At 40.3% G+C, this 20,012-nt stretch overlaps 1 protein-coding gene and 1 pseudogene across 4 annotated transcripts in view; one reads left to right on the top strand and one right to left on the bottom strand.

The window, feature by feature from the left end:
• TGFBR3 (transforming growth factor beta receptor 3) overlaps positions 1-20,012 on the bottom strand; it is a 193,008-nt gene that overhangs the window by 137,682 nt on the left and 35,314 nt on the right. The window lies entirely within an intron of this gene.
• On the top strand, positions 7,182-8,037 carry LOC112918423 (etoposide-induced protein 2.4 homolog; annotated as a pseudogene).

Genomic DNA, 20,012 nt, shown 5'->3' with positions numbered 1-20,012 from the left:
GATTGATTCTCTAGTTGATCAGTCTAAGTCATCATGGCAACTCTATTAGTGATTGCCAATGACTGGCTTAAGGATGGATGGTGGTGCTCTATCAATTCAGCCAATGAATGCAAAAGAGAGGAATGCTGGGAGTTTGGAGAAAGAGGCTCTCTCTTAAGAAAGCCAAAGGCAGCATATCACTCTTCGTTGGACTATAAACAAAACCCTGACACCTCCTGAGCCATTCCTACAACCACCAGGAGACCTGCCTTCAGTTAAGATGACCCTATGGTAAAGGCAAAACAACCTCAGAATTTAATGGAGTTAGTCCAGTTTCCATTTTCTCCTGTCTACCATTACATTAAAAAAGCTTCTAATGATGCCACCTGATGTTTTCTCTTCCCTCATGGGTCAGGAATACCTACGGAGCAGAGACTAGAGGCTACATCTCTGTTTCATTTCCTCCCTCAGAGTCTAGCACATAGTCTACCATTGCAAGTCACATATTTCAGAAGAACAAAAAACAATGAACAGAGTTACACTTAACCCCAAATACTTTAAAAATCAGAATTTTACAGAAAAAGATTACCAAAATAAAGGCCTTTCCTATTAAAATTTACACAGTTCCCTTCACAGCCTCAAGCAAGGACCATGTTTTACCAAGGGAAGGCTCTGTCCCTTTCTCTCCACCACTTCCTGTGGTGCCATGTGGAAGAGGTCCTGGGCTTCCAGGGAAGGTAAGCAGCTTGGGGTAGGGACCCCGTAGGTGTGATGTAAAATGACAGGCAAATGGCTAGCATTTGATGCTAAGTATCATAGCAACAATCACAACAACAGAACCAGTGGGGCGTGTATAGACTGGCATTTACAACATGGAATGGTACTGGTTTCTATTCTCAGCATGTGTCACTGACTTACTGACAAGACAGTTAAACATAAAAAGGGTCCATTATCAGTGGTAACTGGGACAAAGTCCCTGGGCTAGAAGGAGTAGGAAAACTCTAGCAGTAATCCTCAAACCTCCTATTTCTCAATAGTTTCAATTTCCTTCTCCAAACCTTTTCTAAAACTGCTATTACCAAAATAAACTAATTTAAGTTGACTTCCACTTCCTTTCCCTGATGTGAACGCACGGAAGAATGAGCAGGAAGAGACACAAAAACTCCCAATTATCCACCCCTTGTAAGGCTTCTTTGTATGCCTTCTGCATAAGATCATTCATTAACTAAGAATAAGTTACTGATTTGTGATAACACCTTCCTGGCACACAGTAGGCACTTGATAAATGTTTACTAATGGACTACAGCAAACTAGAAGAAAACATGTGAGCGTTGGACAGAGAGGAATAAAGCCTTGACTCTTAGAGGCTCACTTTTAAGCCAACCTGTTAAAAACAATAATAGTGCACGTCATCAAAAAGCTGAAAAGAGCTGGTTTTGCAGCTAAGGCTGCTGTTACTCAATGCTCCCTGAATGAATAAATCTATTCAGTTTCTCTGACCCCCTTCCAGAACACAAGTGAGTTACAGCCAGTGCAGACACTGGCTCTCAGCTCAGTTGCTATTAACCTCACTGGCTAACTGTAAATAGATACTAGAGAAACCTGTTCAGCTCCAGACTGTCCAGACATCATTTTGGTTAACGGCTTCAGCTAGTTCAGGATACTGGCTTTTCAGATCACCCTGAGGTCTGCTTTCCAAAGCCTGACAGAGCCAGTACAGAATACACTGTTACAATCTTCTTCCATACCTTGCCCAAGAGAACTTAAATGTCATGATAGTTATAGAATACACCTGGAGAAGGAGGCCTCTTCCCTTGATTACAAACAGAGTGAAGCACAGGATTTACCTGTACCAGTAGTCATGCCCATGATAAACTCTCCACTGTGACAAATCAACCCCGTCAATATTTTAGCTGCATTAAATGGCCAGAGGAAAGACTGTGCCACATGGCAAACTCACATTTCACATCTCAGCCAAAACAGGGCAGAAACATCACATCCATAGCCCAGAGTACAAATGTTCAGCACTGAAATGGACGCCAATTAGATACTTGTGGTTATAATTTAATTTAAATCCTCAGTTGAAGGAAGACCACTACTGATTTGGTTTGGTTTATCAACAGAAGAGTTCATAAGGAATTATCATGAGCAAACAGTGGCAGCCACCCCAGTAACCATAAAGGCCTGAGTACTGAAGGAGGACACTTAGCTTTACTCCCTTCGCTGCAGTGAAGGGTCTCTTGGGATGGGTCATCTTCATGAGGTACAGCAGCTGTGCAACCTCCAGGACATACAGGGGAAGTTAAGGAGTAATGGGTTGCTGGGGTAAAGCTAGGCCTGAATCCCTCTAGGAAGGGACATTGGTTTAGGCCCATGTTCTTCTCATTGCACTTATAACCAGTAGCACCTCCACCCCACTCACCTCTACCCTTTTATCCCAATTTCTTGACATCTCATCAGATCAAGAAGACCCGATGGTAGACCTTAGGCCTCCTCAATGCACTGAATGGTTGTTTTAGGTCCATTATTATTATTATTATCATTATTATTTTAATTAAGTGAGCTCTATACCTAACATGGGGCTTGAACTTGACCCTGAGATCAAGAGTCACATGCTCTACAGATTGAGCCAGGCTGGTGCCCCATGAATGGATATTTTACACTTTAAAGCTAAGATTGACTTACATATGGGGAGTCCCTCTTTCTCCAAATTTATGTCATTCCTGAACATCTCCATTCTGTTGGAAAATGACCAATGCCAGCCCTCTAGACCTCCCCATGTCTTCCTCCTCCACCAGGATGCATAAACCACAGGGCGAGCAGACTTCCACAGTGATAAGGCACGGTGCAGGGAAGGCAGCTCTGGAATGGCATCAGACGACCCGTGCACTTGCTCCAAGCTCTGCCAAACTAGCCCCTTTAGCCTAGACTTACACATCTTTAAAATAGGGGAATATGGTTTGATGATTTTTAAGGGTCCTTCCAGCTCTAAACTCTGGGAACTTTCAATATAGACTAGAGCTTCATCTATCTATGCCCCAGTGAAGTATTCCAGTGAGCATTTAAATGAGGCTAAAAGACACATATGCTGGAAGGGTCCAGCCATGGAATCCTAAAACCTAACAATGGGAAAAGCACCTAGAACGTAGCAGTCACCTCGAGAAGCTCTGGGTTTCACAGTGTGCTCAAAGATGTCTATAGGCTCCCCATTTCCCAGGCGGAGTACTTGGACCATCGCTGTGAAAGCAAGGACTTGAAGAGGACAAACTCCAAACTCAGTTATTCCAGACAAGGGTCTATTCTAAAGGTACAGATCCAAAAATAGCTTTACAGTTTACATAAAAGCAGGACCTAAAATAAGATTTTCAAAAAGTCAAATCCTTGGTAACTAAACTTCTTTCTGAACCCACAGCTAGAGACCAGCCCTGTGCAACACAAGGGCATACTCAAGAAGTTACCCATACAAGTACTAGGGTCTTTGCCCCCTTCTTTCTCTGGCATAACCAAGATAAGCTCACCCCGGCACGGTTCTGTTTGGTAAAGGAGGATACCCGGCAATTAGGCCACAGTGCATGTCCCCCAAGAGCAGAATACTTCCCCAGCTACTTTTGTTTGGTATGTCTTTGTTTTGGTTTAGCCCTGGCAATCTGGCAGGCAATGTATTTCCAGGGGGAGCTCTGTCCATGGTGTGAATGCCCTGGCCTTGAGGTCCCTGTTCATTTTCATAAACAGAGCCCAGTTGCCACAGTGACTGGTGCTAGGAGCAGCTGCTAAATAGCAGAGGTCACCCAGAGCTTTCCTTGGGTTCTATAGTCTGGCCTATGTTGTTCCTCTGCCTCTGTGAACAGTGGGTCAACGGGAGCTGCAATCACACCAGCCAGTACCTCACACAGGAGTCTGGGCACGGACAAGGAACCACCAAGCAAGTTGCTAAATACAAATGTGACTTCAGGTGGGGCCCAGACCCACAGGACAGATCTCGGCCAGAGGGCACAGGAAGAGTAAAGGGCATAGGAGTGGCAACTTCCTCCCTGGGGGTTCCACAGGCCCCAGAGGGTGGGAGGGGGCAGGGCCAGAGTTCAGTGCAACAGGAAGGACCTTGGAAAAGTGAATACGGAGTTGGGCCCGTGACACTTTCTGAATCACGTAGGCCAGTCAGGTGCCTTCTCCCTTCTCTGTGAAGGTGTGACATGGTTTTCCCCACATCCACAGCAGGAAACACCGCACCCCACCTGACACACACAGGTAAAAACAAAAACAAAACAAAGCAAAAAACAACAACAACAAAGAAAAAAACAAAAAAAACAAAACAAAAAAACCCTTCTGGACTAGAGTCCTAGAGACCTTTCTAAATTAGAAATTATCTCTATTGTGTTTCCATCTTCCCAAGGCAAACTTGCCCAAAGGCCACAAGATCTGCTTGACCAGTGATACAACCAGGGCAGGTGTCAAACACAACTGTGTCTGGAAACCCCTAGCCACCCCCCTTGTTGTCCTCTTGCTAAGATTAGAAACAGTTGTTTTTTACTCTGCACAGCAGAGCTTCTATCCTCAAGGTAGATGCTTTCAAATAAAAATATAAAAACAGCTATAAAAAAGAGATTATAAGGCAGTTCCTCTTGGCTCTTACAAAAACCAAGTTACCTTGGCTGGAGCCCAAGGAAGCCTTAGAATAGAACCAAACATAAACCTCACTTAACATCTTTCAGACCCATCCCCATGTTAACATGGAAGTAATAAACATTCTTTGGTCCTAGTGCCAGTTTCAGAGATGGTGATCATTTAAAATGTAAACAAAATGAAGGCTTATCTCTCTCAAAAAAAATATGCTTCTGTCTTTACCAACCATAAGCCAATTAGACCACAAAATGGAGAGGAAAATGGGATGAAAGTTTACTAATTTATCAGTGTAACTCAAAGATAAACCTGAAAACTTGGATCCATCCATCATGCTTTCCAAATGGGACCCAAATGTTTCACATATAGGATGTTTCTGTGTTATTCCCAAACCACTACTGTAGTTCATTACAGGCCAGAGAAAACCTAAAGAGTTAAGAAGATTATCCTTAGGCAAATAGTTCAATAATTTAGATTTCAAAGACTCCATATTACCCTCTGTTTATACAAAGTAATGTGTTTCCTTTGCCTGCTGAACATCAAAATACCTCACAATTAATTACCTCTATTTTTAAAAATCCCAAATACTATTAAATATAATGGCCAATATATTGGGGAGAAAATAAAAGCATGTTCAAAATCTGCTCCATTCTCTGAAGACACAAAATGATAATTACGACAACATCCATGGAATCGGATATAGATGGTAAACCCCCCCCCCCCAAAAAAAAAAAAAAACTTTTCCCCTAGAGGCACCTAGAGGGTGCCATAGGAAGTTAACCATCACACTCTTAGTTTCAGTTTAGGTTGTGATCTCATTAAGACTCTCTCTGACCCTCCCCACTACACAGGCATGCATGCTCTCACGTTCACTCTCTCTAAACATATCTTTTATAAAACAAAAACAAAAATAAAAATGTTTCCTCTTAAAATTACTGTTTTTATCTATTTTTTTCTATTTTGCCTATGAACACTGTGAATCTAAGAATGGAAGTTTTTTAGCCCCTTACACAGAAATTCAACAAAGTTAAAATTCCAAGTAAAGGCATAGCTTTAGAAAATTCAAAGTTACTTCACTTTCTAACTAGTTAGTACTTTAGCTTTTCTTTAGAGTATTCCTCGTTCATGATTAATGGATTAGAAATTAACTCCACACCTTGCACAGGGAAGTGTAAATGGAAGCACAGCAAGTGGCCTAAATGGCAAAGAATTTTACAAATACTAAGGTCATCGTGGAGATAATGATCAATATTCCTCGGAATTTGTATAGGGAAATTTCCAGGTTTTTAAAAATCTATTTTCCACTCTATACCCTCAAAATATCCACATGTGACAATATTATCATCTATGGAGTATTTGCTATGTGCCAGGCTCTCTTCTAAGCATTTTACTTATATTTACGTATTTATTCCTCAAAACCACCTTGAGATACACCATTACCTTCATTCTATAGCTGAAAACACTAAGACAGAATGATATTAAGTAACTCAAAGTCATGAAGTTATTGACTTACTGACTGGGTCAAGTGACTAAGCCAAGGCCAGCCCTGGGGGGTGGAGGGCGCGTGTGCAGAGAGGATAGTATGTGGACCAGAAGGAAGGAACCAGCATTCTGGTTCCAAAATCAAAAGGTGTTTCTTCCCAGAGAAAATGCTGACCTAAGATAACCCAAGGAATATGCCAATGAGTTCTGATCTACATATATGTCCTCTTTCTATAGAAAACTCAGCTTCTGGCACATTAAAGAGAGATACAAACACCAAAGAAAAAAGGAAGCTCAGATTTCCTTAATCAACTGGGTAAAGTTCTCAGCTAATGTCATTTTAATTTTACGTATATTTTCTATAACTTAAAATAGTCTTGCAAATTACCTAAGAAAAAAATTTTAAAGCCTTCAGAAAAAGGAACTATTTGGACTTTCTATGTTAGAATTTTCACTACATTTTTCTCTTACATTGTAATGTTTTGATGGCTCTTTACAATTCATATTTCTGGCCAACTTGTTTCATTAGCACTCAAAGTAGAGCTAAGCTCATATAACATCACCGGGGCTACAGTGTAAAGCTGCTATCCAGCTGAGCTGATTTAAAAACCCAATTCTGACAGCGTGGTATACCTACCTCTGCCTTTGATAAAATTAGAAACCTTTCCTTCCTTTCTAGAAAATCTTCACATATCAAAACTGAAAAAAGTACTTTTTTCTTAATGTATCTGAAAGTTACAAATAATCATAATATTATTAATAATATTTCTTCCAGAGATCTCATTTTCTATCCTCTCACAGGTCCTCCTTCAGCTCAGGCACAAAGTATGGGCCACAACATACAAGTGAAAGTCAGAGCGGCCCAGTGCGGTCCAGTGTGGCCCAGGCATGCCCAGAGTAGGTGTAGTGGCCCCAGCAGTAGGAGTGCCCCGTCATCGGGAGCTGGTGGCCGGCCAGGCATCGAGGGGCCAGGAGGAGCTGAGCAGCCCCGAGGTGGGTAAGGGGTTGGGTAGGTGGGAACCCAGAGGGTGGGAGCAGCCAGGTCCTTCATGATGAAAGATTTTGAGACACTTCTCTCTCCTGCATATAGTTGGTAGCTTGGGTGGTAAAGAGATGGCTGAAAGTGTCAAAACCTTTCTCTAGGACCTTACCAGGGGAAATCAGACTCCAATCTGAGGAATTTGTATCATCTCAAAGCTAGATGCTCAGACTCAGCAAGAGAGGAGCAGCGTGGAAAAGGACAAGCCGTAGTGTCCTGGCGCAGAGGAGAGCCCAGAGTACAGAAAGGAAGCAAGAGAATGAGCCACCTATGGTTACTAGAAGTCTCCTCTTGTTTTGTCAAGTGTTTATTCCTGCACTATAGTCAGTAACAGCCCAAACTATTGGTGATCCATCACAACATGGAGATGTTTGGTCGTCGGTGAAATTCTTCTTTATCTCATTTTTCAGGGCTCTTTGGGTGCTCCCTCCATTTGTGCTTAGCAAAGCTGTTAATGCCATTTCGTCTCAAGACATAGCTGATCTGGCATTTGAGGGATCGGGGAGGAAGCCTCACCCATTCCCCAGTGTCAGCAAAATAACTGCTGACATGCTCTTCAACCTTTGGCTGCAGGCTCCTTTCCACATCCAGGGGATGTCTGTAGCCTCTTTCCCATCCATTATGTTGGTCAGCTGGTTAGTCTTCTGCATACGTCCCTTCTCTACTCACCACACTGCTCTGAATGGTTCAATAAAGGAACTGAAGTGCACCAGCGGTTGTCAAGCACAGAGAAGAGGTGGCCTTACTACATTGGATTTGGTTTGCCCTGGCTTTCCTCACAGCCATGCAGTCCTCATATACTATCAGTAGAGGCCCCTCTCCGTCCTTTCCTCTGTTCAGCATCAGCGCCAATGAAGCAATGACCCCCAGCAAAGTATACCTTTCCTAGTTGTGCCTCTTCTCCTTGGTGGTTTTCTTAAAGCAAAAGACTTTTCCAGAAGATGGTCTACCTGCAGTCTGCCCTGAGTAGCTCAACCTCTGCAGAGAAATTCCCATCCCCGCATCCGTCTCCTGCCAGACTAAAGGCAGCTACAAGTAACCGAGTCACCTGCCACCCAGAAGGGATGGGTGTGATTGGGAAAAAGCTGTAGGAGCTCTTTTCCTTGGCACGTCCTCCACTAGGGAAGGCAGGACCTGCTCTGCCAAGGACCCTCTGCGTATACCCTTCTCTCCGAGGAATGGGACTTCTGTCTCTGGTATGCATAAAGGAGAATTCCTGACACCAGTATGTGGATTCCTAACACCGCTGAGTCTAAATGGACCACAGGTTTTTCTGCAGGTCTTTTCTAGCACTTGCCAGTCCCATGCCTGGAATGATGTGCATACTTTCTTTCTCCCTGTGCCACTTGCCCTCCCAACTCCTCTCTCTGCTTTCCACCACTCTTGGATGAATGGATTTTGTAACTCTGGCTGTTGTATTCTGTGGACCTGTTATTTTTGTTGTTGCTTTGTGAAAGACATATACTGGATGTGGATGGTAAAGGAGTATCTCATTTGCTCCTGGTCACCCCCTGTATAGCCATCACTGTCTTCTTTCTCATAACTCACATTAGATTTTGGTCTCTCTTGCAAAAAAAAAAAAAAAAAAAAAAAAAAAACAAGCCTGAAGTGATGGGAGTGATTTTCTTTCTTCTCCTTAAAGGGAAAAAAATGTTTTCACTGGTGCATTTAAAGATCCCCAACTAGATCCCTGGATGGCTCAGTGGTTTAGCACCTGCCTTCAGCCCAGGGCGTGACCCTGGAGTCCCAGAATCGAGTCCCATGTCGGGCTCCCTGCAGGGAGCCTGCTTCTCCCTCTGCCTATGTCTCTGCCCCTCTCTCTCTCTCTGTGTCTCTCATGAATAAATAAATAAAATCTTTAAAAAATAAATAAGTAAAGTTCCCCAACCATAGGGAGGTACCAGTTTTGGACAAGTGCCACTGCTACACCGAATGCTAGTGAACCTCAACTTTTAACTCTTGAAGTCTGAAGTGTATACTACTGGCCACTGCCAGGTCTATCTGGTATTTCAAAGGAATACTGGGTGCTACTGAAAGGAAGTGAAGGAGTAAACTTATTAAACTCATTAAGCCTGTGATTGGCTGGTGTTCTCCTGTCATTTTAAAGAGATGAAATATGGGAAGGGGGCAGATGTCAAAACCCTTGTCCAATTTTAAAGTGTCACAATTAAGTATGGGCTGTTTTTTTTTTTTTTCTTTTTAAAAGTGAATATGACATTTCCTGGCACTAAACTGAAAACACATTCACATTTGAGTGTTTAATATTTAATTCCATCATTTGAATACTGAGCACCTATATATCCCAAGTTCTTGTAGCTGTTAGAGATACAGCAGTGAACAAAGTAAGCAGCCTTCTCTTTTTCTTTCATGGAACTTCCATTCTATGTAGGAGAAATATGCAATTTAGAAAATATGGCAGGTCAAACTTTTAAACACAAAGCTTCTCCTCCAGAAAAGGACTTGTACAACAATGCATGAGGGTGGGGGGAGTTGTAAGAGTGAGGTCCAGAGACTCAGTACTCCCTTTCCCCCTCAGGCTCACTGCCCCACCACAGGCTCAGTGGAACAAACTTCTATGCCAAATGTGTCCCCAACTACCTCAGAGCAACTCTATCTACAAATACAAGCCTTACTTCTTTTACGAACAGGGAGCAAAGACTTTAAAGTACCATCAATACACCATTCTGGGCACTTTTAGACAGCCCTTAATTATCAAGAATCCATTTACTTTGCTGTCACCATTCAGGTGAGTTATTTGTTAACCAAATTCCATGCAGCTCTATAGGGCAGAACTAGGGACTGAGAGTGGAGGTTTACAGCCAGGTGGATTGCACAACATGAAGAAGAATTTCCCAAGGGTCAGGGATATTTTAAATTCAAGTAAAGGCTAGAGGCTCAGTCAGCAGGATATTAGAAAGGTGATTTATGTATCAGGCTGAGCTGAACCAGATAATCTCTAAGGATCCTTAAAATACCAACATACCACAAATCTAGAACTCTAGTAGTGTGCTTTAGGAATGTAAAATCTACCCAGATGTAACGTATCCTCAAACATTACTTGAGGATAATGTTACTAATGAGATACAAATTCAGATGTCATGAAGAAATAAGCAACCTAAAATATACCACATGTTAACTAAGCAATAATTTTAATAGCACACAAATACTCAAAGCTATGGCTTGGTCGAGCTTAGTAAATGCCAGGCAGGTTTTGAGTGCATGAAGCATCACAGCTCATTAAATCTTGAAGACAATCTAATGAGATGGATACTATATTACAGATGAGGATGCTAAAGCAAACAGAGGTTACAAAGCTATTTATTGGCAGATCTGGGATTAGCACCCAGGCAGCTGGCTCTCGGATCTATGCTCTGAAGCACTATGTTCTGTTAAACTGTCTTGTTGGGAGTTGGAGAGCATTTTCCTCTTAGATTGGGTTACATAAGTATCCTGAAATAGCCGACTACTTAAAGGAATCTTTGAAATGTGATGAATGAAACTCTTCTGATATAAGATAATCCTGAATTTCTTTTTTAGATATAATACATACTAAATTTACTATAATTTACTAAAGTGCAGAAGTACTCAGAAAGTTAGTCCAGTTTCCAAATCTTATTTCCAAGTAGTAGCTTAAACACTGGAAGAATCTGGCTCAGAATCAATTACAAAATTTTCCTATGACATTATAACAAACACACAGTACATTAGATATTTATATTTCTGCTAAATATCAGAGATGCCCAAATTGGTGGTTATGACAGAGCTGGCCCTCAACTGTGGCAGTTTCCATTACAAAAATCTACTTTACAGGAATTCAGGATCCTGTTTAAAAACTGATTGAGACTGATACTTAATAGGACAATACACTACTGGCTTACCCTCCCCTTTTTGTTTCTTCATCTTTAAAAACTAAAACCATCAAGTCTCCTTCCATTTAAACTAAAAAAAGAAAAATATTAGTTCCAAAGTTTGGGATTCTTAATACATTCCAGCTGACTTTTTTTTTAAGTCTACATTTGTAAATATTAAGGATGTCTAAAGACTCTTAATCAAGTTGTTTTCTTTTTAAAACAAGTACTCAAATAACTAACTTCATGAAGATTTTAAGTATATAATGGATATTACAACCTAAGCCTGTTTCAATATAGATATCAGTGGTTTATGAGGAACCTATAACAAAGAAAAATAACTTATCCAAATTCATAAGTCCCCACACAAAAGAAGTTTACATGTATATGCACAGAATATTATAGCACAGCGGTGCTCAGTGCTGGGTGGCTCAGCAGTTGAGCATCTACCTTTGGCTCAGGGCATGATCCTGGAGTTCCAGGATCGAGTCCCACCTCAGGCTCCCTGCATGGAGCCTGCTCCTCCCTCTTCCTATGTCTCTCTCTGCCTCTCTCTATATGCCTCTCATGAATAAATAAATAAATTTTTTTAAAAAAAATTATAGCACAAAAATTCTAGGAAATCACACACTTTTTAATTTGTGATACACATAAACCGACAAAAAAAGTACTCAGGAATAATTAAAAATCTTTCCCTTACTCCCTAAGTAAAAATCTTTACTCAGTATAGTAAAAACCAATTAAGATCTAAAACTATAATTTTTTGGAAGAGGACACTGAAAGAAATAATTTTACAGGCCCAAAGAGTCAGAACAGGGCTCTCAAATCCCTGCCTCACAAATATTACTATATCATATCCTAGACATGACCCTTTTCATCATTAACTTTGTAAATATCACCCTCTAGAAATTACCTGTAATGCTCCATAACACCCATGCTGCCAAGATGACATCTTTGACAGCAAAAGTTATTTGAAATCATAAAATCTGGGAACTGAAAGAAACCTGAAGATCCTCAGGCCAATTTCCCTCATCTGCCAGGTGAAAAAAACAGATACAGAGGTACTGAGTGAGTTCCCTAGGCCAAGACTTCTAGATGAAACCCTTCACTGAAACTTCATTTGGACCAGAAGACAAGATTCGCCCCCTCCACATACCAAGATATCTCTTCTTTTATTTTAGCAAGCAGCGATTCTGAAACTTTTTGGTCTTGGGATTCCTTTATGCTTTAAAATTACTGAAGACTCCAAAGAGATTTTGTTGGTATCAGTTATATCTATCAACATTTCACACAACAGAAATACAAACTGAGAAATTTTTTAAAATATTTAATTCATTTAAAACCAACAGTAGGTTGGGATCCCTGGGTGGCGCAGCGGTTTAGCGCCTGCCTTCAGCCCAGGGCGCGATACTGGAGGCCCGGGATCGAATCCCACGTCAGGCTCCCGGTGCATGGAGCCTGCTTCTCCCTCTGCCTATATCTCTGCCTCCGTGTGTGTGTGTGTGTGACTATCATAAATAAATAAAAATTTTAAAAAAACAACAACAACAGTAGCGAGGCCTGGGAGGCTCAGCGGTTTAGAGCTGCCTTCAGCCCAGGGCCTGATCCTCGAGACCGAGATCGAGTCCCATGTCAGGTTCCCTACATGGAGCCTGTGTCTCTGCCTCTCTCTCTCTCTCTCTCTGTCTCTCATGAATAAATAAATAAAATCTTTATTAAATAAATAAAATTAATAAAATAAAATAAAAATAAAAATAAAAGCAACAATAGGGCGGCCTGGGTGGCTCAGCGGTTGAGCATCTGCCTTTGGCTCTGGGCATAATCCCAGGGTCTGGCATCGAGTCCCACATCCGGCTCCTGTCAGGAAGCCTGCTTCTCCCTCTGCCTATGTCTCTGCCTCTCTGTGTGTGTGTCTCTAATAAATAAATAATCTTTTAAAAACAACAATACAATAATAAATCCATTGCATCTTAATGCAAATATTATATTTTATAAAAGAAAAATAACTGTTTTTGAAATAAAACAGTTTAGTGAGAATAGTGGCATCATTTTACATTTTTGCAAACTCTTTAACATCTAGCTTAATAGAAGACAGCTGGGTTTTTGTATCTACTTCTGCATTCAATTTACTGTGATACATTGTTCTGGTTGAAGGATATGAAGAAATCTGGTCTCATACAGATATGTAGTTGGAAAGAAGAAGCAAACCTTAACAATCTTTTCATACACTTGTAGCAAGCTATTTCTCCTTTGATACTTTACCTAAACTCATTAAATAGCCATTACTTAAAGGTTAGTTGTGATGTGGAATCTGCATTGCATAATTAACTTTTCATACCTTATTAGGTTAAAATCCATTGCTCTCAAAATACTGAGTAATTACAAAGGAAAAAAATAATAACTTTACAGCAAAGAACTCTGTCAGACACCACGAGAAAATATCAGATAAACTCAAATTGAGGAGCATTTTCCAAAACAACTAACCAGTCTTCAAAAGTGTCAAAGTCACTGGAAGACAGAGAACTGCCACAAACTGGAGGAAACCAAGGAGACATGACAATTAAATGCAATGTGAGATTTTGAGTTGGGGCCTGGAAAAGAAAATGAATATTAGGGGAAAACTGGTAAAATCCAAATAAATTCTATACTTTAATTAATAATATTGTACCAAGATTAATTTCCTAGTTTTAGTAATTGTTCTATGGGTCCATAAGATGTTATTACAAGGTGAAGCTGTGTAAAGGGTATATGGGAACTCTTTGCACCATTTATATAAGTCTTCTCTATGTCCCAAATTACCTAAAAATACAAAGTTTTAAAACACCAACTGCTTGATCCTGTATTATCAAGATGTGAGATCTTTTACTACCCACACAAAGTTTTGTAACATCATATATTGGCCATCTGGAAAATCACGGTTCAATGAGTTATACAAATATGCAAAATATTGACATATTTCTTATATGATATTAAAAAATCATATTTGTTCATATTTCCATTGATCTCACCAAAAAAGTATTTATTCAAAAACTGCTATGGTCAGAATGATGAATATTAAACTTTAATTTTTGCTTGAAAAATAAAATTTTTCATTGGCAACTAATATTGTAAACCGTTTTATTTGAAATAACAGGATTGCTTTGTTCATTTTTAAAAAGTGTCTGGCAAGTACTGAAGACTAGATAGCCATCGTTTGTCAGTCATTCTTTCAAAGAAAATGCTATTCCATGAAAAATAGACCAGTCCAGCTCACAATTCAAACAACTGCGCAAGTGTTTCCTTGGGACAGCCACTGCGCTTTGGAATGTAGAAGTGCTACTTGCCTACTTCCCATTTCCTCATACAGAATATGAAAAAGACATGTATTTGAGGGCTTTTAACTCCTTCAGCAAGAACATTCTTACACTAGCATGTGGCAGTGAGGCACTGCTCGATCCCTGCTAAGGCACCTGTTGTTTTATCCAATACTCCTTTTATACCATCATTGCAATGTTAACCAAAGTTGCAAGACAACTTTGAATTCTTATAATAGTTCTGACCTCATAAACCTCTTGATAAGGTTTCAGATCCATAACCATCCTTTGAGAACCACTGTTTTTTTATTTTATTTTATTTATTCATGAGACACACACACAGAGAGAGAGAGAGAGAGAGAGAGAGGCAGAGACACAGGCAGAGGGAGAAGCAGGCTCCATGAAGGGAGCCCAACGTGGGACTCGATTCCAAGTCTCCAGGATCACGCTCTGGGCTGAAGGCGGTGCTAAACCAATGAGCCACCTGGGTTGCCCGGAGAACCACTGGTTTAAAGAGTTAACCTCCAGCTCCTGAATAGAATATACCACCACTACTTAAGCCAAGGTCAAGAGTACTAAAGAGTCTTATGCTAAGCTTTATAGAATGTTTACCAAAAAAGCAATAACTTCCTGCTGTCAAAGACATTCTTTAGTGACAGATCCAGAACCTGTCTTTAAAACAACCACCACAGGTCACTCAGACATTCTTTTACCTAAGAATCTGAAAACAGTGACCCCTCACCTGGTCTCCACAGGCTAGCCTTCAGAGCAACACTGCTTCCTTCCCCCAAAGTAAAATACATTAAGATTCAGATTACTTTAGCAAAGTTGTACTTTATGAATGAGATAGGATATAATTATTGATTTATTCAATAAATATTAATCACTTACTATGTGCAAGGGCACTAGGGACTGCCCTCTCCCTGAGGATTCCATTCAAGCAAGGATAAGAGGCAATGTGGAAAGCCCTCCACTTGAGAATGTTCATATAATATGCAACCGCTACACCAGAGTGTTTGCAAAATGACTTGACCTTCGTAGAGCTTACATTTTAGTGGGAGAAGATAAATAATAAACATAGCAAATAAATTATAAGCATGTTTTAAAAAGTGATAAGTGCTAAGAGAGGAAAAAACAGCAAAATAAGAAGGAATGGGTATACTAGGAGTTCAAAGGGATTATGATTTTTAGTAGGATGGTTAGGGTGGGACTAAGCCCACAGGTACTACGCACAATGAAAATTACCATTAGGTGGTCTCATTCTATTGTTTCTGGGCTCTCCTGTCTCCCCACTAGGCCCAGTCCTCAATGCCACTACTACTTTTCTTGAGGATTCATGTTTACCCTTCAACCTCCAGCTAGAGGCCTACTCACTTCCTCTAGAGGAGCAAGGTCTTCTCCATCCTGGCTCCAGATTTAGTCCTTCAGCTGTGATGCTGCTCATTTCAAAGACACCTGAGTCCTTAGCTCAGCCAACAGCAAATCAGCCATCTCCCAAATAAATACCCTGAGACCTGCCTTACCTCTGTGGGGAGCACACAGTTGAACAATAAACTTACTCTGCCAATTATAAGTTTGTTCTAGTGCTCTTTCTTTTCCAAAATATATAGGTTCTCAAAATAAGGATTAACTTTTTAAAGACCTGCTAAGTGCCATAAACCACTGGGTGCTCTACATGCATTTCAATCTCCTAATAATCAATGGACTAAGAGTAATCAGCAGTATTCTTTAGATTAGGCAACAAAAGCTTTGAAAGCCATAAACTTGGGACTCAAACTCAAATTTTCAAAACAAGAAAAAAAGAAAACTTTTGATTCACAATCTCCTCCCAACTTCATCACACCCCTATACCACTTCAGTACTCCCAGCATACTGTTTTGAGCAGAACAAAAGGAAAATAAAGAAACTGGTCATTGATAGAGTCTGTCTTATCTGCAAATTGTACCTCAGGATCAGATCTGATTTTTGCATCAGATATATCTCTGAATAATAAGACTTACGACTTAAAGGACTGGGTAGGTATGTTCACCATGCTAACATTTTCAAAGAACACTATTTTTAATGGTTTCATTTAAAATAAACACAGCCCTCTGATTTATATGCATCATCTCATTTATAATACTCACAAGAACACAGTGGGTAGATACGGCAGGTATCTCTATTTTTTATGTGAGGACACTGAGGATATGATTACAGCCTGCAAACAGCAAAACCTGGGCCTGAACCTGTGTCGGGATTCATAGCCCAAGGTCACAATTACCATATAATCTCTGTCAAGAATGAACACTGTGGTAGAGAATTACTTTTACTAAATAAAAATGTAATAATCCAATAGATTCACTATGGTAAAGTCCACAGGCATTCCTCACATTTGGAGCATAAAATCTCTACAAAATCCTTTAGTTACAAGTCTCAAAGAAAGCTTCACTGGAGTGACTATGCTCTAGCAAAAATCTGCTGGGAAAACCCAAGGGTCTAGCAAAAGCACACAACTTTCAACCTTTGGATTCTAATATTGCCCCTAACTCTGACCTTTAGTCCAAAGGAATCAGGATGCTCATTTTACCTCAATGAAGAGATGTTATGGCTATCACCTGGTCAGTAACACCAGTTTGAACCTCAGGTAAAGAATATATTTCTTGGGATACCTGAGTGGCTCAGTGGTTGAGTGTCTATCTTTGGCTCAAGGTGTGGTCCTAGAGTCCTGGGAAGGAGTCCAGCATCAGGCTCCTCTGAAGGAGGAGCTCTTAAAATAAAATAGAACATATTTCTTGGAGTGCCTGCGTGGCTCAGTTGGTTAAGCGTCTGCCTTAGCTCAAGTCATAAGCTCAGCATCCTCGGATGGAACCCAGTGTTGTAGGCTTCCTGCTCAGCCTGAAGTGGGCTTCTCCCTCTCCCTCTACCCATCCCCCTGCTTGTGCTCTCTCTCAAATTTTTCAAATAAATAAATAAAATCTTAAAAAAGAAAAAAACCCCACACATTCCTTAAGTACACACTAAACTTTAAGTTCCTACAACTTAGAGCAAAGCCAGCCAGGTCAGTAACTCACCTTAGTGGCAGCCTGAATTATCTGTGACTGAGCTCACTTGCCAAATGCCGAGGAAGAATTATTTTTCATCATATTAATGAAGAGTAGTTTGAAGAAAATAGAATTATAGCTCTAAATAGAGGTTCTCAAACCTCACTCCCATGAAACAGTAATGCATAATGAATACTACTCACATTTTGACATACCATTGTCTCAAAATAAACTAGTGAAAACTGCAAAAAGCAGTGCTGAAAGAAATTAAAGAAAACCTACACAAATGGAAGGGTTTACCATGTTCATGGATGACAAAACACATAAGACACTACAGATTCTGGGTACTTTTCATTCTATCAATGGCAATCCTAACCCCCCTTTCTCTCTCACTCAAATATACTTAAATATAAATAATCATGGTTTTTTTAAGGTTGATATTGAATTTTGTTTTATCTTTTTAAAGAAAATCACTATTTAAGACATCAATTTAACTATTAGTCACAACATTGTTCATGATATCTTACAACTTACCTGGGAAATACCAGTAAGTCTTGACATTGTGTCACAAAATTACTTTCTAAAATAAAAATGCAACAAGACTAAATAATAATAATAATAAAGCTGAAAAAAAAAACACAGTCACAGTCACTTACTGGTTCAAAGGCTTTACTGCCAACTTTAAAAATATCTTTCATGCTCTCTCACATTTCTGAGATCTACATTCCTATCAACTCCATTAAGTTGCCTGGGAATCGCCTACAAAAAGTGCTAAACGTTTAGTCTGAAGTTGTTACTCTGGGTCTGCTGGTTGAGCAGAAGGAGAAGGTTACCCAAGGTCCCAGGATAGCCAACTTCATTCATTTATAGAGTAAACAGAGACCACTGTGCACTCAGGAATAAAGTCCTCAACCAGACAGAACACACTCTCCTGAAGTTTTCATGTAAGATTTTTCCAACAGATTCCAAGTTGAGTAATAAACAGAAATAACAGACTGGGGGGGGGGGGGGGTGTTTTCTTGAGTTTAGGAAGATCTGACAATACCATGAAAAAGCCCAGCACAGGCCTCTGAAATTTTTCATTAGAATTCTTTTCTCCTGAATCACGTTAATAAAGTACAATTTGGCCTGAGATTTGTAAGTAACTACTGACTCACAGGCTGCTCAAGCCCAGAAGGATGGGGAAAAACACTAAGGTCTGTCAGTAGGAGGCAGGGCCAGACCCTGGGACCGAAAGATTTCTGGATGAGTGTTTTCAAACAGTGCTATATACTGCCTTGAAAATAGCCTCTTTATATAATATTTGATTGGCTTTGAGATAAGTCTGAAATGCTCTCCTCTACTTTCATCTTCAAATGACTGCACTGCTCTCAGAGTCACCAGCACTGGCACTAGGCCCAAAAAGCCTCAAATCTCTCTCATCTTCCATTACCTTTCTACAATTCATCTGCCCGAGCTATTTCCAGATATTATTGTTTTATAAGATATGTCAAATGTAGCAAAATACAAAATGGAAACCTATTTCACCCCCCTCATACATACAGTATACCCTAAATTTAAACTGGTACGCACTTGATTTCAGATTGAGATCTTTTTTTGAACACCATTTTTCAAATGTAGTAGCACTTTGCAGCCCTGAGCCAGCCAAACAGAGGAAATGAGGAATCGGATTTGTTTATTTTGGTGGGGGTGGGGAGAATGTGGGTGGGGGGATACTACTTAAGGCCTGATCCTGCTGCCTTTGAACATTTAACACTAAAACCTGAATTATTTCATAACAAACTAGAGCTCCCTTTCCTCTCCCTAAGAAGAGGCTTTTGGGAATATTTACTTAATGAATTTTAAGTAATTGTGTTTCTCTCACAAAACAAAAAACAAACAGAACTTCTAGAAGATGCTGTTGAGTTCCCTAGCTCAGCAAGGTCCATATGAGCTCCATCAGCCAAAAGCCTGGAGCAGTAAACTGGGAATTTCGGGAACAATGTGGCCACAAGCACTTCTCCCAAAAGAAAAACAACTCCCCTCTTGGCCCAACTCCAAAAGGCAATTGAGCTGGGTAAGCTCCAGGTTAATCTCTGAACAGCCTCTCTGCCAACTTTCTCCTACAGGCATTAGGTTTTTCAGCATGGGCTTTGCAAATAATCTAAAACAATTAATTAGTGCTTTTGAATTCACCCCGTACCATTAATGAACCACTGCCAGACAGCCTTTGATAGTGTATTTCCAGAGCTAATTAAATGTGGCAAAATAGAGGACACAGACTTGCTGGGCATTCAAGAGGGCCAGGCAGAGACCCGACCGGTGACAGTGAAGCCATGCTTGCACACAATCCTGGGGTGACAAAGGTGGGGGGAGAGAGGGATTGCTGGGGTCAGGCCCTCAGGGTCCTTCACAGTATGCCAGACATCGCTCTCAAATTATATAATTATCAGGGTAGTGAAGTTTAGACAATTCATTCACCATAAATGAATTTTTTTCTTCTAATAAGTGAAAATTCTTAATTTGACACTTAAAAGTCTGATAATGCTTCCAGTACATACCTCCACACCTCTACCCCCAAAGGCTTGTTATCAAATTTAAAAAAAAAAGAGAGAGAGAGAGATGTGCAACAGTTTAAACACTAAATATTAAAATAAATCTCATCCCAAAATTCCCTTCTCTCAGAGTCCACTCCCATAACCTCTATCATGTGGGAAATCTTTCCATTTTTTTTCACTATCTAATGCCACACAGA

The sequence above is a fragment of the Vulpes vulpes genome, chromosome 3 (genome assembly GCF_048418805.1).
Source record: "Vulpes vulpes isolate BD-2025 chromosome 3, VulVul3, whole genome shotgun sequence".
Lineage (NCBI taxonomy): Eukaryota > Metazoa > Chordata > Mammalia > Carnivora > Canidae > Vulpes > Vulpes vulpes.
Note: the sequence above shows the minus strand (reverse complement) of the source record. Positions and strands in the feature narration are given on the sequence as shown.